Below are 20267 nucleotides of genomic sequence, written 5' to 3' on the forward strand. Positions count from 1 at the left end.
AGCTGCCTGCCCCCAACACTCACCGCTACACCTCAGGTAGGTGTGGATTTAGCTCCTATAAAAATGCCCTGGCCTCTCTGGGAGAGCGAGACTCCAAGTGCACAACATTCTGGGCTGCATTTCCCCACCCCAGCAACCGCAGCAGGTCCACAGGGCCGCGGCCCCAGCCAGGCACCCTTCACTGCTGAGCGATGCTCCTTCTGCCCACCCGTAGGCCTGTTTATCGAACACACCCCTGGCAGCTCCCAGCCTCTCTGCTGGCCCCGGAGCCCCCTGCTCAGCCCCAGTGCCCCTGGCCTGCTCCCTCATCGCCCCCCAGGCCCGAGCACCTTGCCCAGGCCGGGCCCTGCCAGGCAGGCTACAGATGAGCGTCTTTACAGCCAGAGCCTCCTGGTCCGCCTTCGTGGCAGGTGCAGGCCCCACTTTTCTCCCCAGAGCTGCCCCTACGGCCTCCCCCCCCTCTCCTGCCCTTCCCTCTCACCCTCCACGCAGCTGCCCCAGGGATCTGGTTTCCCACTTTTCTTTCTGAATTTGCATACAGTCGAGCTTGCTCTTACGGTGGACAGTTCTGTGGGCTCCGGCCAGTGCAGACTCGGGGATCCAGCAGGCCAGGCTGGCACAGCCCAGCTCCGTCACCCCAAATACGGCCCCTGTGCAGCCCCTTTGTACCCACCTCCACCCCCTGCCCCACCTGGGAGGCCACCAGGATCTATCTGCCCAAAGGGTCGTTAAGAATGCAAATCACCTCCTGTGGCTTCCAGAGTACCCAAAATAAAACTCGCAATCCTCCCATGGCCTGCAGGCCTGTCCGAGAGGCCCCAACGCCTTCTCTCCTGGTCCTGAGGCTCCCACCGCCTCTTAGCCTGCAGCGCCTTCCTGCCACAGGAAAGTGGCTCCCCCTGCCCCGAGGCCTCTCCCTCCTCTCCTGCGACTCTTCCTCCTTCCCTAGGGGCCACCCCTCAGCGCAGCCTCCCCAGCCTGGCCAAGAAGGGTCCCCAGCCTTGTTCCTTGTTCGGCGTCGCTATTGCAGGACAGCTGCCATGTGGGGTTCCCATGTGTGTCCCCCGGGTCTGCAGTGGCTGTGTCTGTTCTACCCCGGAGCCCACACACTGGGCAAACACCCGGGGGGCAGAGGAGGGTGCCACGGAGGGGGCTGTGGCACAGTTTCTGGCCTTTTCCATTGCACGTCATGGTCTCTCCAGAGTTCTCACCCCTCTGTCCGGCTACCAACACCCACCAGGCGCTTTCCCGCTGCCCACCCGGGGCTCTCCGAACTGGGCAGAGCCCTCCTGTCTCCTCCCTGACATGGGCGGCCCCTGCCCACGTGCACGGCCCAGCTCAGAGGCGGGCTCCCACGTCCCCTCACGTGCCCGCTCCTGGCAGCCCTGTGCGGTGAGGGACACGAGGACTGCCAACGCCGTGCGGAAGGAAGGTGGCCTGCCCTGGGGCATCCCCATGCCACCAGGCACCCGTCCGAGAAAGGCTGATGTAGGGGGAGCAGGAGGCTGGACGAGGTGCTGTCTCCCCTCTTACGGGGCTTCCTGTGGGTCCAGAGCCTGGAGGGTCCCCGGGAGGGCGGGGCCGGGCTGCGAGCTGGCACCCCTCGGTGCACATGCGGACTCGGGGGGTCAGAGGGGGGCCCTGGGGCTGGGCTCGCCCTCCCAGCCCCACTGGGGCGCAGCGGTCCTGGGTGGCCCCCACCTGAACCCCATGGGTGACGGGGCAGGAGAAGGAGTCTCCTGCGGCCAGAAATAGCCAAGGCCCCCACGGCAGGGACGCGGGGGCGGAGGCCGCCCTGTCGGCACCAAGCCTCGGCCTCTTCCCAGACGAGAGTGATTCAGAAAGCCAGGAGGTGACTTTTCCTTCCTGAGGTTTCCTTTTTTGACTCCAGGGTTTATTTGGGGACCTGTTAGAAATCTTACGGAAGCAAAAGTGAAATTGCCTCGAGTTATTAAGGCTGCCAGGTGCCCAGCACAGGGGAACTGCGCACGACTCGGTGGCCGACGGCTTGAAATGCAGGCCTTCTCCCTCTCTGCTCCCGGGAGGCCAGGGACAGGAACCAAGGCAGGCTTGGGGCTCAGAGGCCCTGCAGGGGCTCCAGCAGCTCTGAGCCAGAGGCTCAGCTCGGAGGCCAGGCAGCCGGGAGAGCCACAGCACGGCTAGGCACGCACCTTGAGGCTGGCAGCGCCGACGTGCCCTGGCCGGGTGGCCAGGAGAGCCGCAGCATGGCCGGGCACAGACCTCGAGGCTGGCAGCGCTGATGTGCCCTGGCCGGGCGGCCAGGAGAGCCGCAGCATGGCGGGGCACAGACCTTGAGGCTGGCAGTGCCAATGTGCCCTGGCTGGGTGGCCAGGAGAGCTGCAGCATGGCCAGGCACAGACCTCGAGGCTGGCAGTGCCAACGTGCCCCAGCCAGGCCTAGGAGCTGGTGCTGCTTTCGCCCCCTGCTGGGACGGTCTCTGCTGGGCTCGCCTCTTGCCAGCACAAGCTTCTGATTCGAAGACCCCGGTGCCCCGTAGGGATGTCCAGCTGGGGAATCCTGGCCCCTCCCTGTGCCCAGGTCAAGAGAGGTTGGAAAGGCATTTCCTGTCCTCCTGGACTCGTTGAGTGGGAATCCTCCTGAAGTGGGTTGAAGGGACCCCAAAACATAGGTCCACATCCTACCCCCTGGAATCTGTGGGTGGGACAGGATTTGGAAAAAGGGTCTTGGCAGATGTGATTAAGGTCAGGGTCTTGAGAGGAGGAGATGGTCCTGGGTTAGCCAGCTGGGCCCTAAGCCCAATGACAGTGTCCTTAGAAGAGAAAAACGAGAAGGCCACGCGAAGACGGAGGCCAAGGCTGGGGTGATGTGGCCACAGGCAAGGGGCGCCTGGAGCTTCTGGACTCCGGAAGGGGCAAGGAAGGATTCTCCCCAAATGGTCCGGAAAGGACACCTTGATTTTAGACTTCTCCTCCGAAAATGTGAGACGGGAAGTTTCTGTGGTTGTAAGCGGCCAGTGTGTGGTACTTCATTACGGCAGCCCCAGGGAAATAATGCATCCCACACATGGGAAGCGTGTTCAGGTAGACCGAAGGGATAAGCGTGTTCATGGCACGCCCCTTCCCACACCCTGTGCTTAGGTCAAACTATCTCACGTTGCCATGCTACCCAGTCTGCGCCAATGCTACCTCCTCCAGGCAGCCTTCCTGGGGTCCCTCAGCTGGAAAGACCCATTCTCTCCTCTGAACTCTGCCAGCACTGGATCGGTCTCTCTGTAGGCACAGTGTTAGCACTGGCCCGCGTGGGGTGTCCGCTCACTGTCCTGCTAATGGCCCCAGCAGCCACCCACCCCAACTCACACCTGCTGTGTGCTGCTCACCCTCGCGTGGCCCGGGGAGCGGAGAGCAGGCTGGCCCACCTACCCCCGTGTCCTGGCTCCTCCTTCACTGGCTGAGCTGAATTCAGGGATGACTCCCGGGTCGTTGTGGCCCCGGTCACTGCCCGCAGCGGCCGCCTCTCCAGGCTCTGTCCTCACGCCCGTGAGACCTGAGTTTCCTCTGCCTGCCCTCCACTGCTCTGCCTCTCCTCCTGCATTTCCACTGTGCTCTTTGGGCCCCATTCAAGGACCGGCAGGTGCTCTTCCAGCCACTCCCCTCTTCCCTGTGCCTGGCGGAAGGCAGCTCTCCCCGGGAAGGCTCTCTGTCCCTTCATCTCCTGTGACCCCATCTGGTCCAGCCACCTCTCCCAGGACACATCCTGGACTTGTCACCGCCAGGCCTCGCCCCGTCGCCGTAGGACTGATTCAGACTTATTTTCTTTTCTCTAGATGAGTTTTTACTTTTATAAAACCATACACTCATGTAGTGAAAAAGCCAAATCAGGGTCACAGGTTTATAATGAAAACAAAGCAGTAAAAAATACAACAGATTCCCTGCTCCGTGCATAATTCCTTAGCAGAAGCTGAAAGGCACGAGGAGCAGATTCTCCCCGGAGCCTCTGGGGACACCTTCCTTTGGTACTTCTGGCCTCAGAGCTCTGCGAGAATAATCCTGCTTCCCCTGGCAACTGCTGTCAGCATTTGTATCTATTTCTTCTGGCATTTACCTCCATATTCTCCATACTATATGTGTGCCGCTGTTCATTACAACTTTGGACTTTCTGTAGGGGAAAGGATTTGTTCATCTTACCTGTCCTTCTTGCCTCCCCGCCCCCATCCTCTCAATAGGATTATATCAAATTTTGTTAATATCAATCATCAGTTTTTACGTTCTTATGATTACATAATACGCGGTGTACTCGGACTACGTTGTTACTGTGGCGCCAGTTACACCATGATTGGGCTTCTGCATTAGCGTCCCAGGGCTGCCGTAAGAAATGATCACAAACCTGGCGGTAAACAGGTTTAAACAACCGAAATTTATCCTCCTGGTGCTGGAGGCCAGAAGTGCAAAGTCAAGTTGTCCCAGGGCCGCGCCCCTCGAGGCCCTCAGGAAGTCCTCCCCGCTTCCAGCGCCCGGGGCGGCCTCAGCCTGGATGGGCAGGCTCGCGGTGGCCTCCTCCACCTTCTGCCTCCATCTCCACGTGGCCTTGTTCTCTGCGCAGCTGCTCCAGCCCTGCCTCTGCCTGTTCTCTGAAGATGCTGCGGTGGCATTGCCGACCCGGTCAGGAAATCCGGGATGATCATACGCTCCTTAATCACATCTGCAAAGATTCTGTTTCCAGATAAAGTCACATTTATTGCTTCTTCGACCAGTGCCTCCCTTTTGTTCCCTTTTTCTGAAACTTCTGTTTCTTACATATTGAACTACTGGGTTGAGTCTCTCACTTTCAAAAATGTTTACCCCTGGTTTTATTATTTGCGTTATTCTTCCCTTAGGAACTTTCCTTGATGTTCTCTTCCAAACTTTCTTTTGGAAATTTAAATTTCAGTTATCATACTTTATAACAACTTTATTGCGGTATGGTTGACCATATAATAAACTGCACACATTTAAAACGCGTAATTTCCTAAGTTTTTGCATATGCATACATTTTTGAAACCATCACCATATTCAGAATAGCAAATATATCCATCACCCTGTTGTGTCTCTTAATCTCTTCCTCCTGCCCCTTCTACTTTCTTCTCATTTTCTGACACTACAGATTAGTTGCCATTTTTCAGAGTTTTATAAAGATGGAATCGTTTAGTAGGTTTTCTTTTTCATCTGGCTTCTTTTACTCAGCATAATTATGATTTATCCACATGTTGCATGTTAATCAATAGTTCATTAAATTTTATTGTTGATTAAATGGTTTTACCATGATTTGCTTATCCATTCATCTCTTAATGGAAATCTGGGTTGTTTCTGGTTTGGGGGCTGTTTAAAATAAAACTGCTTTGAATATTCAAGTAAATTTTTTGTGTGGACACACATCCCATTCTTTTGAGTAAATCTGGGAGTGGAATGGCTGGATCATTTGGTAGGTCTGTTTTACCCTTTAAGACACTGCCAAATTTTCCCAAATTGGTTGTGTCATTTTGCATTCCTTTCAGCAGTGTACGAGAGTTCCAGTTGGTCCACAAACTTACCAACTCTTTGTATTTTTAATTTTAATTTTAGCCTATCTATGTCATTGTGGTTTTGATTTGCATTACTCTGATGGCTAACAATGTTGAACATCTTTCCATGTTCTTATTTGCCATCCATATATCTTCTTTGGTGAAGCTTTTGTTTAAATCTTTTGGTCACTTTTTAAATTGGGTTGATGCTTTTTTATTGTTTGGCTTTTAGAGTTCTTTATGTATTCTGGATATAAGCCTTTAATCAGATAGACATATGTTTTGCAAAGATTTCCCTTCTAGTCTTATTTATTACTTTTTTAAGGGACTTTTTTTTTTTAATTATAGAAGAAATATATACTTAATGCTTTTTTTAAGCTCAGAAACATTTAAAATAAAAAGTAAAATCCTCTCTAGTCTGAAAATCTTGCTCATCAGATTTAATCACTGTTAACAGTTGTAATAGGTTTTCAAGTATTTTCTATGTATGCAGCAATACACATATATGCATACAAAACATACAAATATAAAATAGTATTTAAAAAATTACCATATGGGGTATATACACATTTAGGTGCATGTATACATGTTTATAAATATATAAAAAATATTGCAGCTATGTGCAAAATCTTACAACTTAATTTTAAAATTTAATATATCCTAGACTCTTCTCTGTATCATCACATAGAGATGTACCTCATTAACATAAAATTTACCATTTTAAATGGCACTAATTACTTTTAGAGGTTGTGCTACCATCACAATGTTTCATTACTAAAACTCTTTCACCACTCAAAACAGAAACTTGTACCTGTTAACCAAAACTTCCTATTCTCCCTACTCTGTGAATTTGCTTGTTCTAGATATTTTATATAAATGGAATCATACAATATTTGTCATTTTGTGTTTCTGTCAACATGATGTCTTCAAGGTTTATCCATGTTGTAGCATGTAATAGAATTTCGTTACTTTTTATGGCTGCATAATATTCCATTGTATGGATATACCACATTTTGTTCTTCCATTCATCTATCAATGGACACTTGATCTGCTTCCACCTTTTGGCTATGGTGAATACTGCTGCTATGGTTACTGGTGTACAAGTATCGGTTCAAGTCCCTGCTTTCAGCTCTTTGGGGATATTTACCTAAGAGTGGAATTTCCAAGTCAAATGGTAATTCTATACTTAATTTTTGAGAATGCCAAACTGCTTTCCACACCATTTGTGCCATTTTACTTTCCCACCAACAACGCACAAGAGGTCCAATTTCTCTCCAATCTCACCAATACTTGCTATTTTCTGTATTTTGAATAGAAGCCATCCTAGTGAGTATGATGTAGTATCTCACTGTAGTTTTGATTTGCATTTCCTTAATTGGCTAATGATGTTAAGCCTCTTTTCATGTGTTTATTGGCCATTTATCTCTCTTCTTTGGAGAAATGTCTTTTCAAGTCCTTTGTCCTTTTCTCATTTGGGTTGTTTAACTTTTTTATTGTAGAATTGTAGGAGTTCTATATATATTCTATCAAACTGTGAGATACATGATTTCTAAATATTTTCCCTCATTTTGGAAGTTTTTTCATTTTCTTAATAATATCTTTTGATGCACAAAGTGTTTTATTTTGATTAAGTCCAATTTATCTATCATTTTCTTTTGTTGTTTTTACTTTTGGTGTCATATCAAAGAATCCATTGCCTAATACAAGATCCTGTCGATTTTGCCCAATGTTTTCATTAAGAGTTTTATGGTTTTAGCTCTTATACTTAGAGCTCTTATAAGGGCTTAAATTGTTGATCGATTTTGAGTTAATTTTTGTATATGGTGTAGGTAGGGGTCTGATTTCATTTTTTTTGCATATGGATATATAGTTTATCCATCATCATTTGTTGGTGAGACTATCTTTCCCCACTGAGTAGTCTTGACACCCTTGGCAAAACACAATTGGCCATAGATGTGTAGCTTTATTTCTTAACTTTCAATTCTAGTCTTTTGGGCTATGTGTCTTTCCTTAGCTTTGTAATAAGTGTTGAAATTACGAAGCGTGACTCCTTTTCCAAGATGTTTTTGGCTATATGGGGCCCTTACCCATTCCATACAAATTATTTATTTATTTATTTTAAAAGCTACATGGATTACATAAATGTTACATAAAAAATATAAGAGATTCCCATATGCCCTGCTCCCAACCCCTCCCACATTTTCCCACATTAACAACATTCTTCATTAATGTGGTACATTTGTTACAATTGGTAAACACATTTTGGGGCATTACCACTAAGCATGGATTATAGTTTCATTGCAGTTTACACACAACTGTGTAGTCTTCCACACAATTTTGTAAGTTATGACAAAATATATAATGGCTTGTATCTGTCATTGCAATGTCATTCAGGACAATTCTCAATGTCCCCATATTATACCTCTTTTTCCCTTTCCCTCCCCTCAGAACTTCCAGTGGTCACTACCTCCATATCAATGATAAAAGTTCTTCCATTGCTAGAATCACAATAAGTCTATAGCAAAATACCAGTAAGTCTTCTCTAGTCCATCATTCCTTCCCCAATCCTGAGGATTCTGAGATGGTGATGCCCATTACACCTCTAACTGAGAGGGGGCTTAGATCCCAAGGGGCAGATGGATGGGACTATGTTGCATGCAGTCATAGACATTCTCTGTTCTTTGGGATGATCATTGTCCATCACCATCTCCTTGTTAGTTGTCCTTGGTGAATCCAATGAACTGGAGAGTAGGTATTGCAACTCTGTTGAGATTTGGGGCCCAAGTGGAACATGGACAGCCCAAAGATTTAACTATCTTGGGCATATACCTATCAATTCTAGCACTAACTATAGGTTCAAATAGAAGGGGTAGAGGAGCCATGCGCAGGGAAACCACAACTGAATACTACTCTATCATACTGGGGAGCGTAAGTTCCCAAGTAGTGCCCACTGAGAGGGCACCAAATTCCTGAGCTGTCTGCCCTGCCCATAGTGTCTGGATGTCTCCACTATTTGAGGCAATACAATATTTACTTTGGCAGTCAATGAGATCCTGCTGAGACATGCATAAGTGGAACCTCTGGAATGATCTCCCAACTCACTTTGAAGTCTCTTAGCAATATTAACTCATTTGTCTTTATCCTTTTGCCCTTTTGCTCAAGGTCTTTTTCCAGTTGCACTGCTAGTTGGTGCTTGGTAGTAATCCCTTGGTGCCAGGGAGGATCATCCCCAGGAGTCATGTCCCATGCTGAGGGGAAGGTAATGCATTTACATGCTAAGTTTGGCTTAGAGAGAGCCCACTTTTGAGCAACAAGGAGGCTCTCAAGAGGTAACTCTTAGTCACCCTGTAATACTAGGCTAAGTTTTCTATTTCAAAAATAAAGTTTCATAAATACATTCATCAGTATCAACAGCCTGTCAATAGTCCTTCCTCCTTCACTGGTCACTGCCCCTGTATGTGGGGGATTCTTGCTGTTCCATTAGAGAATGTAGCAGTGATCTCAAGGATGAGAGTTCAAAATTCTTTTGATTATAGTGTAAATCTCCACCTCCCCATGACAATGTCCCATGAATACTTGATTACATTCATATGCCTTATAGGTATGCCCCTTGTAAACCTCCTCCCATGCATCCCCCATCACTTACACCCTGCACGAATGATCCTCCTCTGCCACAGTTGTAACCCTTCTGTTATCCAAAACTTCTTAAAAAATGAAGCTAAAGAAACAATCAAATATAATTAATAATAAAATGAAATAATAATGATAGTTTAAAAAACAAATAAAATACAAAAAATTTTAAACAATTGGAATAATAAAAGAAGAATTGAAAATATAAAATTAAATTTTTTAACATTATGCCTTTCATCACTGTAAGATCTATTATCTTGTGTGTACAGTGACATTTTCTTCTGTTTATTCCCCCTGTGTCTTATTCTTTTTTTCATTTTGTCTTCAAAGAAGCTTTAGGTTACACAAAAGTCACATAGAGAATATAGGGGATGCTCATATACCCAATATCCTCCCCTGTATTAGTCAGCCAAAGGGGTGCTGATGCAAAATACCAGAAATTGGTTGGTTTTTATAAAGGGTATTTATTTGGGGTAGGAGCTTACAGATTCCAGGCCATAAAGCATAAGCTACTTCCCTCACCAAAGTCTATTTTCACATGTTGGAGCAAGATGGCTGCTGGCGGCTGCGAGGGTTCAGGCTTCCTGGGTTCCTTCCTTCCAGGGTCTTGCTTCTGTCTGGGTTCAAAGTTCCTTTCTTCCTGGGGCTGGCTTCTCTTTCCTCTGTGTGTTTATTTCCCAGGGCACCGGCTCAAGACTTCAGAATCAAACTCCAACTTTAAGAACCCTCGCATCAAAAGTTCCAACTCTGTCCTTTGCCATGCCTTTTATCTGAGTCCCCACTCACCAAGGGATGGGGACTCAATGCCCTAATGATGTGGCCCTATCAAAGCCCTAATCATAACTCAATCATGCACAGTAATTGACCAGATTACAAAGATAATCCAATATCTATTTTTGGAATTCATAACTACATCCCCCCCTTTTCCCTTTCCCCTATTGATAACACTTTACAAGCTGATGATACGTTTGTTACAACATGTATAAATCTTGAAACATTGCTACTAACGATGGTCAATGATTTAAATTATGGTTTACATTTTGGACCATATACTTTTATAAATTTTAATGAAATTTAACATGGTCTGTATCCATCATTGCAAGATCATGTAGAACACATACATTGCCCCCAAATGCCCCATGTTCCATCTATTCTATTCCTCTGTCTCCCTCCCCTCAGGACCCATGGCAACCACCAAGCCTCACTCCTTGAAGAACAAGATTCATAGTTACTTGCAACAACATTGAAGGCCTGACATACTGCCCTATTGGGCACTGCCTATGCTCTCAAGAGAATCCTGCCCCTCACTTTGAGAACACGGCAGGACTCCTGCTGTGATGGGAGTCCAACAACTCCCCGCTCATTATGTGGGTCTCCACCCACTGATACAACACACTATGACAAGATGAACACTCACACACTCCCTAGATGTCTGTCCCATAGGCACCCTTTCCAGAATGCCCCCCACATCCAATACCCTAAACTAGTAACTCTCCCCTGCCATATTGCCAAGAGAACATTCCCAACATTGTAGTTTCAACTATATACCCACAAATCCCTAGTGTTCACCTGGTCCCTCCCCCAGCCCTCCCCCCAGGTCCACGGACAGTCCACCCCACCCTCCCCACCCTACCCCCCTCACAAGCCAGTACTGCCAAACCCAATAATATCACTTTACCACTGTCATGCCCATCCACTGCACAACTACACACTTTCACCTTATCATAGATTTTGCCCATATGGGCATTGACTCACAACTTTTTCCCTTTCTGTCTTCTGTAAACGTGTCTTGCAGACTCTAGCTCTGTGAGTCTGCTCAATTTGCTTAATTCATATCAGTGAGGTCATGTAATATTTGTCCTTCAATGCCTGGCTTGCTTCATTTAACATAAGGTCTTCAAGACCATGTTATCCCGTGTGTTAGCATTGTATTCCTTCTCACAGATGAGTAGCATTCCATTGTATGTATATACCACAATTTGTTTATCTTTTCATCTGTTGACGGACAGTTGGTTGTTTCCAACTTTTGGCAATAGCGAATAATGCCACTATGAACATTGGTATGCATGTGTCTGTTCATGTCCCTGCTTTCAGTTCTTCTGGGTATATACACAGCAGTGGGATTGCAGGTTCATATGGCAGTTCTATAGTTAGCTTCCTGAGGAACTGCCAAACTGTCTTCCGCAATGGCTGCACAATTGTACATTCCCACCAACAGTGGTGAAGGATTCCCATTCCTCCACATCTTCTCCAACACTTGTGGTCTTCTGTTTTTTTAATAGCGATCAGACCAATGGGTGTAAGATGGTATCGCATTGTAATTTTGATTTGTATTTCCCTAATAGCTAGTGATGTTGAGCATCTTTTCATGTGCTTTTTAGCCATTTGTATTTCTTCTTTGGAGAAGTGTCTATTCAAATCTCTTGCCAATTTTAAAAATGGGTTGTTTGTCTTTTTATTTTTGAGGTGTAGGGTTTCTTTATATATACTGGATATTAGGTCCCTATCAGATACATGGTTATCAAATATTTTCTCCCATTGAGTAGGCTGCCTTTTCACTTTCTTTTTTTTTCTTTTAAGATAAATAGATAACAAAACCTTTTCACTTTCTTGACAAACTCTTTTGAGGCGCAAGTCTTTAATTTTAAGGACGTACCATTTATCTATTTTTTTCTTTGATTGCTCATGCTTTGGCTGTAAAGTTCATGAAACCATTTCCTAGTACTAGATCTGGTAGATGCTTCCCTATACTATCTTCCAAGATCTTTATGGTCTTGGCTCTTATATTTAGATCTTTGATCCATCTTGAGTTATTTTTTATATAAGATGTAGGATCATGTTCCTCTCTCATTCTTTTGGATATGGATATCCAATTCTCTAAGCACCACTTGTTGAAGAGGCCATTCTCTTCCAGTTGAATGGGCTTGGGGGCCTTGTCAAATATCAGTTGACTGAATATGCAAGGATCTATATCAGAGCTCTCAATTTGGTTTCATTGGTCAGTATGTCTATCTTTGTGCCAATACCCTGTAGTTTTGACCACTGTAGTTTTGTAGTATGTTTTAAAGTTGGATAGTGGGATTTCTTCAATTTCATTTTTTTTTTTTCAATATGTCTTTGGCTATTCAGGGCCTCTCGCCCTTCCAAGTAAATTTCATAGTTAGCTTTTCCAATTTAGTAAAAAATGCTGTGGTAATTTTTATTGGTAATGTGTTAAATCTGTAGATCAGTTTGGGTAGGATAGATATCTTATCTTAATGATGTTTAGACAGGGAATATTCATCCATTTATTTAGGTCTTCCTTGATTTCCTTTAACAGTATTTAGTTTTCTGCATATAAGTCATTTACATCTTTTGTTAAATTTATTCCTAGGTATTTGATTCTTTTAGTTGCTATTGTAAATGGGATTTTTTTCTTGATTTCCCTCTCAGATTGCTCATTATTGGTGTACAGAAATGCTACTGATTATTGTCCATTGATGTCATTTTGCAGGGTTTTCAAGATATAGGATCATGTCACCTGCAAATAGTGAAATTTTTACTTCTTCCTTTACAATTTGGATGCCTTTTATATCTTTTTCTTGCCTACGAGCTTGAGCAAGTACTTCTAACACAATGTTAAATAAGAGCAGTGACAGTGGACGTCCTTGCCTTATTCCAGATCTTAGTGGAAAGCTTTTAAGATTTCACCATTGAACATGATGTTAGCTGTGGGATTTCCATATATACTCTTTATCATGTTGAGAAAGTTTCCTATCATTCCTGTCTTTGGCAGTGTTTTTAATAGGAAAGGGTGCTGTATTTTCTCAAATGCTTTTTCTGCATCTATAGAGATTATCATGTGATATTTTTCTTTCGATCTTTTATATGTGTGTTCCATTGATTGATTTTCTTATGTTGAACCATCCTTGCATATCAGGGATGAAGCCCACTTGGTCATGATGTGTGATTCATTTGATGTGCTGTTGAATATGATTAGCAAATATTTTGTTGAGGATTTTAGCATCTAGGTTCATTTGAGAGATTGGTATATAATTTTCCTTTCTCATGACATCTTTGTTTAGCTTTGGTATTAGGGTGATGTTGGCATCGTCATATTCCCTCCACTTCTATTTTGGAAGAGTTTAAGCAGGATTGGTGTTAGTTCTTTCCAGAATGTTTGGTAGAATTCATCTGTGAAGCCATCTCATCCTGAGTACTTCTTAGCTGGTAAAGACAAATGAGTTTATATAGCTAAAAGACTTCAAAATGAGTTGGGAGGTCATCAGCGGGGTCATGCTTATGCACATCTCAACAGGATCTGAGACAGCCAAAGTAGACACAATCCCAGGTGGTGGTGCTCCTGGGGGCTATGGAGACATCCAAGTCCTATGGTCATGACAGATGGCTCTGGAGTTCAGTGTTTTGCCTGTGGTTCCTACTTTGGAGTTTGTGATGGAGTTGGACTCAGATGTGATGTCTCTACACATGTCTCTTCTGTCACTGCTACTGAACCTGTGGTTGGCACTTAGGTTGGTGTATGCTTAGGAGACTTGAATCTCTGGACTATCTATGTGCCAGGTGGGCCCTGAGCCTCAGCAGAGTTGCAAGACCTACTCTCTGGTTCATTGGACTTACCCAGGTCAGCTAACAGGGAGGTGAGGATGGTAAACCACCACAGCAGGGAAATGAGAGTCTACAACTGCAAGCAGGAGAATTGCATTCATCAACCATGTAGGATCTAAGCCCCCTCTGGATTTAGATGTGAAGTGGACATCACCATCTCAGGGTCCACAGGATGGTGGAATAAAATTTGGATTAGAGTGGACTTACTGGTGTTCTACTATAGAATTATTGTAACTCTAGCAGTGGAAGAAATTATATCATTGATGTGGAGATAGTTGGGAGGTTTTTGATCACTAATTCAATCTCATTACTTGTAATTGGTCTGTTGAGTTCATCAATTTCTTCTTTCATCAATGTAGCCTCCTTGTATGTTTCTAGGAATTTGTCCGTTTCCTCTAAATTATCCATCTTGTTGGCATACAATTTTTCAAAGTACCTTCTTATGATACTCTTTATTTTAGTGGGGTCAATGATGGTATTCCCTTCCTTGTTTCTTATTTTATGTTTTTTTTTTTTTTTAAAGATTTATTTATTTTGTTTAATTCCCCCCCGGTTGTCTGTTCTCTGTGTCTATTTGCTGCGTCTTGTCCGCTTCTGTTGTCGTCAGCGGCACAGGAAGTGTGGGCGGTGCTATTCCTGGGCAGGCTGCACTTTCTTTCGCGCTGGGCGGCTCTCCTTACGGGTGCACTCCTTGCGCGTGGGGCTCCCCTACGTGGGGGACACCCCTGCGTGGCAGGGCACTCCTTGCGCACATCAGCAATGCATGTGGGCCAGCTCCACACCAGTCAAGGAGGCCCGGGGTTTGAACCGCAGACCTCCCATGTGGTAGACGGACGCCCTAACCACTGGGCCAAGTCCGTTTCCCTTATTTTATGTATTTACATCTTCTTCCTTTTTGCTTTGTTAGTCTAGCTAAGGGTTTGTCGATTTATTGATCTTCTCAAAGAACCAGCTTTTGGTTTTGTTTATTTTTTCTAGTGCTTTTTTATTTTCAACTTAATTTAGTTCTGCTCTAATCTTTGTTATTTCCTTCTTTCTACTTCCTTTGGGGTTAGTTTGTTGTTCTTTTTCTAATTCCTCCAGGTGTGCAATTAGGTCTTTGAATTTAGCTCTTTCAACTTTTTTTGATATATGCATTTATGACAATGGGCAGTTTTTGCTGCATCCCATAAGTTTTGATATATTGTGCTGTCATTTCATTCATTTCAAGGTAGTTACTGACTGATACATATTTTTTTGCAGTTCCCTCCTTGACACGCTGGTTGTCTAAGAGTGTGTTGTTTAACTTCCATATCTTTGAGCCTAATCTGCTTCTCTACCCCTTTCTGATTTCCAGCTTCATTCCATTATGATCAGAGAAATCACTTTGTATAATTTCAATCTTTCTGAATTCATTGAGAGTTGTTCTGTGGCCTAGCATGTGGTCTATACTGGAGAATGATCCATATGCACTTGAGAAGAATGTATATCCTACTGTATTTGGGTATAATGCTCTGTGTATGTCTATTGGGTCCAGGTCCTCTAATGTATTATTCAAGGTCTTTGTTTCTTTATTGATTCTCTGTCAAGATGTTCTGTCTAATGGTGATAATGGTGTATTAAAATCCCACACAATAATTGGAGAGGCATCTATTTCTCCATTTAGTTTTTTCAGTGTCTGCCTCATGTATTTTGAGTCACCTTGGTTAGGTACATACATGTTTATGATTTTTCTCTCCTTGATAGATTTCCCTTTTTATTAATATATAGTGTTTATCTTTGTCTCTTACAATAGTTTTGCATTTAAAGTCTATTTTGTCCAATATTAGTATAGCTACCCCTACCCTTTTTTTTGGCTATTGTTTGCATGTAAAATTGTTTTCCAACCATTCACTTTTAGTCTCCTTGCATCCCTGGGTCTAAGGTGAGTTTCTTGTAGACAGCATATAGATGGGTCATTCTGCCAATCTCTTGATTGGAGAATTTAAGCCATTAACATCCAGTGTTATTACTGTCAAGGAATTACTTATATTAGTCATATTTTCTTTAGATTTATGTATGCCATATGTTGTTTTTATTTCTCTTTCTATCTTTTTAGTTATTCATACAGGCTCCTCCAACTCTCTTTCTCCTGTTTTTTCCTTTCAACCTGCAAAACTCCCTTTCATATTTCTTGAAGGTCAGATTTCTAATTGGCAAACTCCCTTAATTTCTATTTATCTGTGAATATTTTGAACTCTCCCGCATTTTTGAATGCCATCTTTACTGGATAGAGACTTCATGCCTGGAAGTTTTTTCTTTTAGTGCCTTAACTATGTCATACCATTGCGTTCGTGCATCCATGGTTTCAGATGAGAAATCAGCACTTAATTTTATGGAGCTTCCCTTGTATGTGATGGATTTCTTTTCTCTTGCTGCTTTCAGTATTCTCTCTTTATCTTGAGCATTGGACAATTTTTACAAGTATATGCCTTGGGGTAGGCCTGTTAAGATTTATACTGTTTGGGGTGGACTATGCTTCCTGGACATGTACATCCATGTTACTCAATAGAGTTGGGAAATTTTCAGCCATTATTTTCTCCAACATTCCTGCTGTCCCCTTTCTCTTCTCTTCTTCCTCTGGGATGTCTATAATGTGTATGTTTGTGTGTTTTGTGTTGCCATTCAAGTCCTTAAGAATCTGCTGGATTTTTTCTTTTTATCTATCTGTTCTACTGTCTGATTTCAGATGTACTGTCTTCCACATCACTGATTCTTTCCTCTGCCCATTCAAATCTGCTGTTATGTGCTTCCAGTGTATTTTTGATTTCTTGTTTTCTGCCATTCATCACTGTCACATCCATTATCTTTTTATGTGTTAACAATTTCCTCAGTACGTTCTCACAGTGCCTTCTTAATATTCTTAATATCTTCCTCCACTTCATTAAGTTGATTCATGATATTTGTTGGACAGCTCTGATTTGTTGTTCCATGCTCTGCATCTCCTCCTGTTTTTACTTTGTTCATTAAAGTGGGCAATGTCTTCCTGTTTCTTAGTCTGGCTTGTAATTTTTTGTTTGGTGTCTAGGCTTCTGTTTATCTTGATGGGTTTATTTGGTTGATTAGCTTCTTTTTCTACTCTAAAGTTATATTTTGTTGTTGTTTTTGTGTGTTGTAAGGTTTCACTTTGACACTTCATTCCTCTTTTCTATTTCCTTGCTGTTGTCTATGTTCCCTTGGAAAAAAAATTAGGAGAAAAGGAAAGAGATAAGAAGAGCAAAAGAATAAGAGTAATAATAATTGTAATAAGTAGAAGAAGAGCCATACAAGACTTAGGAAAATAAATAACATAAGTAAAAAATCATAAGAAGTACTGAGGAATAAGATTTAAAAAGGGGAATAGAAAAAATGAAATAAGAAACAAAATAGAGAAAAATGTATAGACTGAATTAAAAGTCCAGAATGTTGAGAAGAGAGGAAAAGAAAAAAAAAGAAATGTAAAAATAAAAAATAAGGAAAGAAAACAGAGAGAGAGAGAGAGAGAGAGAGAGAGAGAGAGAGAGAGAGAGAGAGAGAGAGAGAAACACGAAAAATTGAAGACCAAACAAAAAGAGGTGGAATGAAAGAAAAACAACAAAACAGAAGATAGAAAAATGAAGGAAAGAAATGAAATAATGTATGTAATAAAAAATTGGTAAAATGAAGAAAAAAGGGGGGAAACAAAAGGAAAACAGAACAAACAAGGAACAAAACTGCAGCAGCAGCAGCAGCAGCAACAACAACAACAACAAAAACAACCAAAGAAAAACAGCCTTTCCTGTAGACCCCTAAGGAGCATCTCAGGCTGCTGGTGTTCATCAATCAATCACTCTGAAGCCTGCCCTCTGTAGGTGATGTACCAGGTTTTAGCAATTAAAATTTTTAAAATGAAAATATAAAAAGGAACCTCAAAAAAACCACAAAAACAAAAACAAAACAAAACAGATCCAAGAAAGCCTAAAACAAAAAGAAGTCTATATGTTCCCTGTCATAAAGTATAAGCTTGTTGCCCGATAACCAGGTGAATTATGCTCCTGACTGACCCAGGAATCAAACCAGGGGTCTTAGGTGTGCAAGGCAGGGATTCCTCCACTGAGCTAAATGATCTCCTTAAGTCAGTCAGTCTTCAGAGAGCTATCTCCCCATTCCCCACAGGCAGTTTTAGACTTCTATAGCTTGCTGGAGTCCTGCTGATTAGCACCTGTCCCTGCTCCCTCTCTAATCTAACTGCTTTCTCTCCTTGGGTTGGTGGCTGGGAGTGACAACCTTGCCTGATTGGATCATTCCTCTCCTCTCCATAGGTCTGGGTCCCTTCCAAGATTCAAAGGGGGCTCAGATGGCCAAACTCACCACAAAGAAACCATTCTCCAGCTTCTGCCAGACCCCTCTTCCTCCCAGGGAATGCCCCCTTCCAGTCCCTTGGCAGCAGCAAGCCAGGGATACACGGCTACTTGCTGTGAGGGCAGGATGTATTTCCAGCCACAGGGGCCTGCGACTCATGGTTTTCTTTTTTATCTTTCCAGCACCCACCTTCTTTAGATAGGTACCTGTCTCTTTTCTGCTGTTTTTGTGAGAAGATCAGTCTCTGCTTACCTACTCCATGGTCAGAGAATTTAATGATTATCTTTTCATTTCTGCAAACAAGGCTGCTGGAATTATGATCAGGGACTTAATTAAATTTGTAAATCATTATGTGTAGTATTGATATCTCAACAATATTAATTCTTCTAATCCATAAACATGCCTTTCTACTTACTTAGGTCTTCTTTAATTCTTTTCAATATTTTGTAATTTTCAGTGAACAAATCTCTTACATCCTTGGTTAAATCATCCTAGATATTTTATTCTTTTAGTTGGTATTGTAAATGGAATAGTTTTTCTTGATTTCCTTTCTGTATTTTTTATTGTTGGTGTATAGGTACACAATTGATTTTATGTGTTGATCTTGTACCCTACAAAATTGGTGAATTTGCTTTTTAACTTTAGTACTTTCTTATGGACTCTTTGGGATTTTGTACATATAGGATTGATCATCGCATCCGTGAATAGAGATAGTTTCACTTCTTTCTTTAAAATTTGGTTGTCTTTTATTTATTTTTCTTGTCTAATTGCTTTGGCTAGAACTTCCAGTATAAACCAATGTTTAATAACAAAGGCTATTACAGGAATCCTTGTCTTGTTCCTTATTTAAGGGGCAAAGTTTTCAGTCTTTTATCATTGAGCATCATGTTAGTTGTGGGTTTTTCATATAATCCATTTCTTATGTTCAGGAATTTCCCTCCTATTCCTAGATTACTGAGTATTTTTAGAAAGAAAGGACACTGGATTTTATCAGATCCAGTTATAATATTTTTAATGTATAAAATACCTATTTGTTCTGACTCATTTTTTTAAAATTTATTTTTATTGTCTTTTTAAAAAAAAGATACATAGATCACACAAAACTGGTTCATTTTTATAGCTTCCTGAAATTTTTTTAAACAGATGCATTATTTTACCCTTCTAAGGATATTTTACAATTAAGAATTCTATTCTGTGCACTGGTCTCTTTTTCTTTTTGTTTGCTTTAGGTTAGTGGGTTTCCTCAAATGTTCTTATAAGGCAAACACTCTATTTATATTTAGGAGTAAGCTGGCCAACACTGGGGCTGGTCTCAGTTGCAAGTGTGCTTCATGTATGGAATGATCCAGCAGCAAGACTTGAATTTTATCAGGGGAACTTCAAATGTCTGCAAGTGTTTCCTCTAGAGCCACTCAGTTTCTGCAGAAAAGAATTCTCTAATCTCCTGCGTGGAGAGGTAAACGCTGGCCCTTGGCCTTTTGCAAACAGGACTGGGAGGGAGCAAGGCCCTCCAAGTTCAGTGTGCATGTTTTCATAGACTCTGTGCTGCTTAGCTTCATGCCTCACCTCCGCCCTCTCCTGCTTTTTTCAGTACTGAATCCATCAGCCTCCGTTCATGGTAATTGGTGTTTAAAGCACTGAGCCCCCAGGGGGCATGTGGGCAAGTGGCTTTTTTTTTGGTACCCTTTCTTCTTACTCTTAGGTGCAATCTGTCTCCGCTCTGCTAGAGCCTTCCTTTGCCTTCTACTAATGATTTGTTGAGTGTCTCCATTGCTATTGCTGCCCCTCTTGTTTTCTATGTTATAACTTACAAGGCAGAGGACCTGTGTGTGGTGTGTGGTGAATCTGCCTCCTTTAACCAGAACTGACATTTTATTTTTTGACTCTCACCTCTTGCCTTTCAGCTGGCTTATATGGCTTTTCCCACTGTCCCCATTCTTCACCCTCACTGGGGTGTTGCCTTTTGGCCCCTCCCTGTATCCTTTGCTCCTCCTTGACTTCTCTCCCCTCTGCTCCCAGCTTAGATACTGGATATGTCAAGTCAACCTCTCTGGCACTAATGCTGCCATATTAACTCAGAATCGCCAACCTCAGCAGGACCCCAAGCACTGCCCCGCAGCCTCCTGTGTCCTCCCATCTACTTGTCCTTGAAATTTTCCTCAAACCTCCCAATCTT

The sequence above is a fragment of the Dasypus novemcinctus genome, chromosome 3, assembly GCF_030445035.2.
Source record: "Dasypus novemcinctus isolate mDasNov1 chromosome 3, mDasNov1.1.hap2, whole genome shotgun sequence".
NCBI lineage: Eukaryota > Metazoa > Chordata > Mammalia > Cingulata > Dasypodidae > Dasypus > Dasypus novemcinctus.